Raw genomic sequence first — 9985 nt, 5'->3', positions numbered from 1 at the left:
TGTGAGAAGGAAAAGGAAAGGTGCTAGAATAAGAAATAAAGCACAAAGGAAGGTTCCAAAGAATATGTATCTTTTGTGGTAGTAGACCTGGATACAAATCTACATTTGGTGATGCTGCTCTTGAGCTTGGTAAATTACTGGTAATTTTTATGATACTATATTGTTTACCAATTCATTATTATGAATATACTTGTGTTTTAAAGAACTCTTGCATGTGTTTATCTATAGTTGTTGTATTGAAAGGTCGAAAAGAAGATTGATTTGGTTTATAGTGGAAGAAGATTAGGACTAATGACTTATATACTGTTTTTATTGTAAATTTTTTCTAAACTTTCTTGAACTTCATTTGTTTATCTTTCATGGGTTAGAGTGATTCCTAAAGCTCTGTTGCATCATGAGGTACAATTCCATCTTTAGTTACTATATGATCATGTATGTTCATCTTTTGATCCAAATTTTTGCTTATGAAAATCTTATGCTGATCAAATCTCTCGTTTAGATATCTGGAGAAACCTTTGGAGAAGTGCAAAAAGTTGCAAACATGCATGAAAGGAAGTCAATAATGGCTAAACATGCTGATGCATTCATAGCTCTTCCTGGTATATTCTTTATTAACATAAATTGCAGTTTTCTTTTTCGTTCTAGGAATTTTCAAAAATTCAATCAAAGTTGTATACTAGTCAGGAGGCTATGGAACAATAGAAGAGTTGCTAGGTTATAGCTTGGTCCCAATTGGGAATGCATGATAAACCAGTAACACTATTTTCCTTATCTACTAGATGAACCAATATCTCAATAAACTAAATGAAAAAATATGTTCAAATTCTTCTTTTTCAATAAAAGGATCATTTCTTATTGAATTTGAGATGTGGATCTTCTTTCACTTTTAAGTTGTTATGGGATCCATATATTTAGCTTCAACAGTTATATTATATGTGTCTCTGTTGTGTGGGTGTTTTTATCCAGGAAAATGAAAATTTTCAAATATGCTCATACTGGTCCTTGTGTAGGTGTTTCTTCTTGGTTAATGGTGATTTGCTTTGCTTTACCTAGTGCCGATGAGAAAGATTTAACAACAGTCGATCACATTCTTATGTTTAATTTAATTATATTCCAGAAATTGATCGTTTCTATTTCATGCATCTATCTGTGGATTGACCTCTTCTTGGTATCATCTTGTCTCATTTATTGTATCTAAATATTATTATAGAGAACTCTTGCACATTGTTCTTGTCCATTATAGGGAAGTGAAGGTAAAATGCTATAATTTTATCTGCTATTTTTTGGAAACTAGTTAGATGGTCAAGATAATCTTTAACCCCTTTCTTCCCTTCCATTTTGCTTAAAATGATCAGGCAACTAAGGCAAATTTTAGAGGTGCTACCAAAGAAAATTAAGAATCTCTTCCTTATGCACAAATTGACAAACTACCAGGTTCCACAAAGAAGGAAATTTCTTTATCATGTAATCTTCATCCACATAACTACCAGGTTCCATCACATACAATAGATACAACAAGTATGGAGAGCACTCAAGCAACAGAATATGAAGAAGCTGAGTTAGGTATTTTTTTTGTTTGTAGCCTCATTTTGTTGATGATTTCAGATGTCTTACTTTCAAGAATAGAGAAACATAGTTGGGTTAATATTTATGTCTTAGCTCTTTAGTATTTTCTTGTGTTTGTTTGAATTTTGTATTTGTAAGTTATAATTTGGTGTAGTGTTTACAGCATTGAATAATTATGTAAGTTCAGAAGACTACTCCTTCCTTGAGACATAACATCCAATTGGCTAAAAAATTTTGATAAAACCTCTAAACGAACAAGGTTTTCATATAATTGGATTTTGCTGTACTACATGTATTGGCAATTCAGGGGACCTGAATGAATCTGTTGCATCTGCCATTTCAAAAAATAGTTAATATTTCTTAATCAAATATTATTTCTTTGCCAAAGCTTATTTTTATACAATTTTCACTTTTCTTGCATTGCTTTTATTTGTTTATAATTTAGATATCATCTATATCTATATTCTGCTTTATATTTATGTTACATACTTTTTGTTGTCTGATGTAGACATTGTAGCAGCAGCTGTGTTATCTGGGATCTGTAATTTTAAGGGCCGTGTGCATCCCCTTACTAGGGTTAACTACCTTGCCTCACCTCCTTTGGTTGTTGCTTATGCTCTTGCTGGCACGGTAAGTATGTTAATATCATATATTGAATACGTATAACCATTTGTTCATTCTTCTTCTATATTATTTTTTTATTTTCATATTTGAGTTGTATCTTGATATTTAATTTATTAGCACCTACTAAATCTTCTAAAGAAAATATAATATACAAATGTTAAAACTCAGAGGCTAATCACAAGCAATATCTATTTGCTTATAGTTATATGATCTAAATGGTTGCATGAAATATAATTCAACAGTGTTATAATATGTTTAATGTATTTGAATTTGAGTACAAATACATTGTGAAATTCGTTTCTTTTCTTCTTGATTCTGTCCTACAGAAGATTGCTTTAATCCCAATATTCTGGATACTTATAATCAGCAGTGTGGTTATAGATTCGTATATGCAACATTAACTACATGATTGTGCATATGAAACATACACTTTTTTGCCTTGTTTTGGTGTAATTAAAAAAGTATTTGACTATGGGTTGGCTTCAGGATTTGGATCTTACTTTTGTATAAGATGTCATAGGCAGATACTACGGGGCCACCTGATCCATGTAGCTAACCTAATTTAGTGGGACAAGTTTTGATTGTTCTGTAGAGAATGTCATGTAACAAACTAAACTATTATGGATGCTACTTCCTATTTAATATAAGTTTCATTTAGCTTATTCCTTCATTGATAGGATTTTCATTTTATTTGTTTTTAGTAAACGATCATTGAGGTATAATTTTAAAAATCATGATGATCTGGCATGTTTCTAGACCTTAATCAAATACCTTTCAATCGACTTTCTAAGTAGACATTGACTTTGAGAAAGATCCAATTGGAAAAGGCAAGGACGGCAAGGATGTGTACTTGAGAAGGAGTAGTCTTATCTTTCATATGTTATACTAATTGCAAAAGTTGTATATAACTAAATTGATTCAACATGAGTTTGATTTTGTTTTCATGATTATATGTAGTTAGGGTTGCAAACATTGAAAATGCTTACATAATTGTGCATGTATGAGTTCCAAGATTCACCAGATGTATTCTTTGCTTCAGTTCATGAATATAAAATACCCCATAAAAGTCTTCTGAGATTGCATTCATTTTTTTTCATTTTGAGACTTTTATGTAATTAGATGATATTGAAATATTAAAGTTATTGTTTTATTTTAATTTAAAAAAAAAAAGCAGTAATCGTTATGTAGAACAATATCATATGTAATTATGTTTGGAACTATTAACATTGAAAATTTTTTTATATATAGAGTTATGTCTTATGTTGGGGAATTGTGTGATAAAAGATTGTTTTTAAATTTTTATATTAAAAAATAAATTTCTAATTTGAGAATATGTAAATGAAATGAGATTAATGAATTATTTGAAATTAAAAATAAATAAATAATTATAGAGTTTGTGGATCAGCCTCACTTTCTTGTTGCTCCTTCCATCCAAGGCAATTGTCATCTTTTTTGACAAATTGAATCAATAAGCTCTTGTTATTTAAAAATTTATCAAAATATGAATGCATGCTCTCACTTCGTTGTGTAGATCTCATACCAGCCCAAGAAAAGTGGTCAGGAAAATTGAAACCCATTAATGTTTTTCTTCATATATATCTATGTATCATAGTAAAAAAATATACATAAAAAAAATTCTTGTGAGCAAACTTAACAAAAGTGGATGCAAATGTTACCATAAACATGTTAATAACACATTGAAGCTTAAAAAATATTAGAATAAAAAAATTGTATTAGAGGCATATTCAAACACATGTTAGAATTCTAGCAAATAGAATATGATAGCCACTTGATATTTTCAAAATACTAATATACTAATTTCTATGTACAAAATATAAAAATTTATGTGTAGAGAAGTACCTGATAGCCACTTGTTATCTTCTAGACCATATTCAATCAGAAAATCCTCCCATTGATTTTGAAAATAATCTTTTGAAGTTGACTCCCAAATAATATTATTTAAATCACCTTGTAACTCTTCATATCTCTTGTATCCATTGAATTTTTTTTTGGAATCTTTTTCAAAATGTGCCAAATGCATACCTCTGATGTGTCTCTGGCATCACATTCTCAATTCCAGCTTGTATTCCAAGGCATTGATCTGTTATAATGCCTTTAAGAGACTTTCCATGCATACATCTAAGCCAAGCATTAAATAATTAAATAAACAAGCCTGGATTTTCTTTAGTCAACAAACCATACCAAGAAGCACTGAGTTACCATGGTGATTAACTCGCACAAAAGAATCAAATGGTATATTGTAACAATTGGTTTTATAAGTAGTATCAAATGAAAATACATCACCGAAGTACTCGTATGCTGCTCTACTTCGACCATCAACCCAAAATATAGTTTTGAGACGCTTGTTTTGATTAAGTTCAACATCAAAATAAAAATCAGAGTTCATATCCTTCATCCGTGTAAAATACTTCAACATCTCCCTAGCATCCATTTCTTTCGTAACATTGCATACCTTTCTGCTGAGATAGTTCATAACATAGTTTTTCATTAAGTTTATCTTAGAGAAATCCCCCGCTTCACCTGCCAACACTTGATATGTCTTGGTCTCACGCCTGCTTCATCATTCCTCTCAATGACTCGACACATGTGCATACTCATCTCCCTATTACGTGTCAACAATTTTGCCATCTCTGGATCACAAGGATGTGAATGATCCAAACACACATTGGATATAACCCAAAAACCCCTCCTTATTCAACCTAATAGAAATCCTTGCGGGGCAATTGTAGTTGGTTTTAGGGTTGATCTTTTCTATTGGTGAAACTCTAGACTTGTGTTTTTCCTACCTATTGCAAGTGATCATTTGATTCTTAGGGACCGTATCTTTAGTAACTCTTTGGGTAAACATTATCTTAGTAACAAAACCAATGCGCATGGCATAATTCTGATAAAATTGATTTGCATCATCAAGGATTCCAAAACACATGCCAACCTTAGGCACATCCTATAAAAAAAGTAAGCATACATCAGATGGTAAAACAAAATCTCATTAAAGTGGTGCAAACTATTTGATTCATGTGTACAAAATTTTATTAAAGTGGATGCAAATTGTGCCGAGTGAGGTGTGCAAAATCTAATTAAAGTGGGTGCAAACTGTCTAATTTATGTGTGAAAAATTTCATTAAGATGGGTGCAAAGTGTGCTAAGAAAAGTGTGCAAAATCTCATTAAAATGAGTGCAAACAATCTGATTCATGTGTGCAAAAAATTCATTACATTGGATGCAAACTGTGCTGAGTAAAGTGTGCAAAATCTCATTAAAGTGGGCGCAAATTTGCTAGAATGGGAAAAGAAACTTTATGATGAAGTTAACGTATGGGAATTTTATTTTTTTTATTATTAGCTATATATTATGAGTTGTCACACAGTTTCTGCAAGAAGATTTCCGTATGTATCAAATTATGTTACAAATTTCCGTTTGTCTTCTCTGAATTTCACTGCAAAATATTTGATAGGCCGGTGAAATAATGAAATATGAGTACTGAAAAAGGTTGCCATGCTTAATAAGCTGAAAAATAGAGGTTCTAACTCTGAGGACTTAGAGAAAGATGCTATCCTATAGTTCAACAAAACCATCAATATCAGCAGAGTTTTTGACTGAGTTCATCAGTTTGTGAAGACACAGATTTGAGTTATATCACTTTTACTTAAGAAAGATGCACTTCCTAAAATAAAACAATACAAATATGACAGATACAATTGTCTAAGATTTATTTTCAAAGTTCAAATAGCATTAGTGACCAGAATAAACTGGCATCAGTTTTATACGGTTCATTTTCAAAGTTCAAATCCTCCTGCAACAATATACAAGCCAACTTTAGAAAAAGAATAATACCTAAGTAAAGGACCCAAGAAAAAGGGACAGTTACAAACAATTATAATATTTGGAAAATTTGGGACCAAGTAAGGACAAATTTACTGTTGATTTGCAGAAAGTAAAGCTTATCATTTTCCTTTGTAATTTTAAAGCTTCGATAACACAAACCGATTCATCAAGAAATGTCTGATGTAATAAGCAACTATAACATAGTCATATTACATGGCTGAACTAAATTTCAAAAAACACTTTCACATAGCCATAGGATTATCTATTTGTAATTTTGAATCCTAATTATTATAACTCACCTATCAACAAGCTGAACAAGTCTTGGGTACAACTGTTGATCACGTAGCCGGCTAATCTCTGAGACTGTGGAATCCAAGGCTTGCATATCTGCAATGTATCTTGTATGTAAATGACTAACGGCCGCTTTTACTTTCTCTAATGCCTCAGAGTTAGAACCTCTATTTTCCAGCTTATTAAGCATGGCAACCTTTTTTTTTGGTTCTCATGTTTCATGTAAGCAGAACTAAAAGAAAATAACTCATCAATAAGAAGAAACTAAAAATAAGGACTAAGATTTATAATGAATACAAGTACTAAAAGGTGAATACTTGTAACAAAAATAGAAATATAGGTTTTGAAATTCAACTTATCAAGACCGCTACATTATCATTATTATTATTATTATTATTATTATTATTATTATTATTATTATCCATCAACAAACCATATTTTCATTGCAGCACAAGACCAAACATAATGCATGCACTTCATAAACTACCAGTGCAACATTTCATTTTAAAATAAACAATTCTTGCCACTTCGCCACCAAATACACTAAATATCGCAAAAGCAAAGATTATTTAATAAACAAGAAAACAAAACTACATATAAAAAGTAACTGATGAAAACAAAATTACAAGAATTTCTCTGCATTATGAAAAATAGAAACAACATGCTTTGCGAGCTCAGAAATTTATAATCATAATCATCATTGTGTTCATCGATGTAATCTGAAAATTATTACAAAAATCATGAAATTAGAAGAGGAAAAACTGCATACATGATACATCAATATTATGTTCTTCTAAAATTGATTCCACCATCGACATGGAGCGAGAGAGTGAAATTGTGTGTTGTTCTGCAAAATTCAGAGACAACAGAATTGTTGATGAAGAACATATCAATAATCAAACAAAAATAACTGAGAGATAATCCATGAATGCGTAACATACAAGACCTTGCTTTCCAGAATATAAAGATGAATCGGAACAATAAACAGTAAATAAGAAAGAGAAACAGAGATTGGAAAAAGAACCCTAACTAGTGAAAGAAGATGATTGAAGGATGAGAATTAAAGAAAGGGTGCGATCGCAAATGTGTGAAGACGAGGAATGAGAGTAGCAGTGATACTTATAGTATGAGAGACACGATCGAGTTGTTCTGCAGCTGAGAAGGAATGAGCGACAGAAGTGTATAACGGCGCACGTGATATATTTTCGTATTATGATGATATTTTTATATTTGTTGATTGAATGATGATTAATTTTTTATATATTTATTGGTCCCTGAAACTTTCTGTTTTAGTAATACTTTTTTTAACAACATTTTTTAAAAAATATTGTTAAATAATAAAAAAATATTACTTTAATTTTAACATTACTTTTTAAAATACTATAGCTACCATAGATACCGTAACATAAACATACTACAATGCACCAAAAAATAATTAGTCACTTGAATATTCGCTTTCACATTCTATATACCAATGTGTATAATATATGAAATCAATTTCATTTCAAAATATTTAAATTGAAAGTTGAAACCCACACCACAAACTATAAAATTCAAAATTGGGGATCCCAGGCTGCAGCATATGTTTCACCATTCTTTTACTCGAAATAAATAAACATTAACCATTAGTGTTTGTTGGTTCATTAAACAATTTTTTTTCTTTTTTGGTGAGGTATCAAACAAATTAATTAAAAGCTAAAGAGAACAGGGCATCTAAATGTTCATTCTATTGCACCAACCATATAATATATCAGAGTTTAACCAAAGATATCGTCAACAAGCAAGTTGCATTATTGTTTAATAATTAGTTTCCTTTATCTATGTGATAATAATATATATTAACGTATAATAAGCTGCAAGTTAGGACACTAAGCACTATCACTATATATATTGGACGGACCATATCCAAGTTTTAGTGGCACTATTATGGTGTCATCTACTTTTAGAATTTCATTGTATCTGACATAGGTTCCATAATCTAAATTCTTTTTATAGGTACTCAATTATAATCTGAAGTTTTTATACATAAGCAGCAAAGCCACTAATGTGTACTATAAAATTCTTTAAGTCCCTATAATAATAGATTGCTAGACAAATTTGTTCTTCCCAACTACCACTCCCTCCAAATTATATATATATGGCTATCTTTGATTAATGGCCCTTTTGCAATGTTTCTTTTTACTCTTGTTTTGGCAGATACGTAGTAGTGTTAGGTAGAACTGATCTATCAATGGTGAAGAGTAATTGACAATTATGTCCGAATGGAACATAACAGTTATGTTCTTAGCCTATCTTAGTATACTAGATCTTCTCATAACCCACTTGCTTTTATTATATGTATATAGAGAGAAAGAGAGAGATTAACAAGTCAGATAAATATCAAATTTATCATATTTTGTGCAAAATGACAATAATACTATGAATTCAACATCATATTATGATGAAAACAATGGATATGATTTAAATTGTTATTCCCTCTTTAATTTGTTGTATATATCATTCAATTTGGTATTATAATATCACTAAATATAATATTTTTTTCTATATACAGGGAATTACTATACTACTATAGTATCCTATAAGTAGTATTTTTTTTTATTGCTATGGTGCTTTATAAATAGTGTCTAATTTATCAAAATAAGTAACTAATAATATTTAATAAATTTTGAATATTTGATTTTTTTACTTTAAACGGTAATTTAGGTATCAAAACAAAAGATATCATAAAATTTACTATTTTTTTATAGTGTGTGAAATTGAGAAATTGATACGTGTCTAATATCTTATTAATCAAAGTTAATTATATTTTAGTTGGGTGGTTAGTTCATTTATTTGTTTAAATAAGTGTTAGGAATTTCAATCGTATATGCAGCAATTTATTAGTTAACAATAAACTTTTAAATAGAACTCAAATTTGTGCAAATTAATCATTAACTTATCCTTAAACTTAAAAACAAAAGATAGTCAATTGATATTGGTACCCTGGATTTAAAAGTCAATCACTTTTATTTGCATAACAACATCTTTTTAAAACACCAGAACAGAAAACTAGAGGTTAGGGACTAGCAAACAGAACCTCTGGTCCAACATCCAAAAAAGACAAACTCAACATAAAAGAAGAGGAAGAAACTATAGCTCTAGAAAAAGCAGAATTAACTATAATGAATCTTGTCAACTTGCTAACTTTTTAGTTAATAAGACCAAATAATCATCGCTAATGTGCATAACTTTATGTGATCAAGTCACTGTTATAACTTGTCATTTACTGGAAGCTAATCCATTACAATTTACAAAGATATCAAAAGGCACAAAGAACAGACATTGCTTAGATTAATGAATTATTAGATTTAACGTTCAAGGCCAAAATAGTTTCTGCTCTGATTTGCAGTTTACTTAGGATAACCATATGGTAGAATTACGGAGTGGCTCAATCAACCCAACTTGAACTCATCTTGGCTCAATCTATCGTGATCATGTCTACGAAAAAGTCACGAATTCAAAAATTTTTGATAATAGGACAAAGTATATATAATATAATAATAATTTTTATAAAAAATATTATGTGTGCATAAAAAATTAATTATTAAATTATTTATTATGTATTTATATATAATATATATTATTTAATTTATTTTTAATATATATTTTTTTAATATGT

At 29.8% G+C, this 9985-nt stretch overlaps 2 long non-coding RNA genes across 3 annotated transcripts; one reads left to right on the top strand and one right to left on the bottom strand.

Annotated features, from left to right (window-relative positions):
* Positions 362-713, top strand: LOC107612398. The gene is made up of 3 exons (XR_001613736.2): positions 362-399; positions 500-599; positions 685-713. It is a non-coding gene; the product is annotated as an uncharacterized LOC107612398 (long non-coding RNA).
* On the bottom strand, positions 4540-7509 carry LOC110265836. Of its 2 annotated transcripts, none has more exons than XR_002352245.1 (3): positions 7097-7509; positions 6336-6559; positions 4540-5155 (listed from the first exon to the last, which is right to left on the bottom strand). It is a non-coding gene; the product is annotated as an uncharacterized LOC110265836 (long non-coding RNA). The 2 variants fall into 2 exon arrangements; XR_002352246.1 differs by lacking the exon at positions 4540-5155 and adding an exon at positions 5191-6004.

Source organism: Arachis ipaensis, chromosome B08, assembly GCF_000816755.2.
Source record: "Arachis ipaensis cultivar K30076 chromosome B08, Araip1.1, whole genome shotgun sequence".
Taxonomy (NCBI): domain Eukaryota; kingdom Viridiplantae; phylum Streptophyta; class Magnoliopsida; order Fabales; family Fabaceae; genus Arachis; species Arachis ipaensis.
Note: the sequence above shows the minus strand (reverse complement) of the source record. Positions and strands in the feature narration are given on the sequence as shown.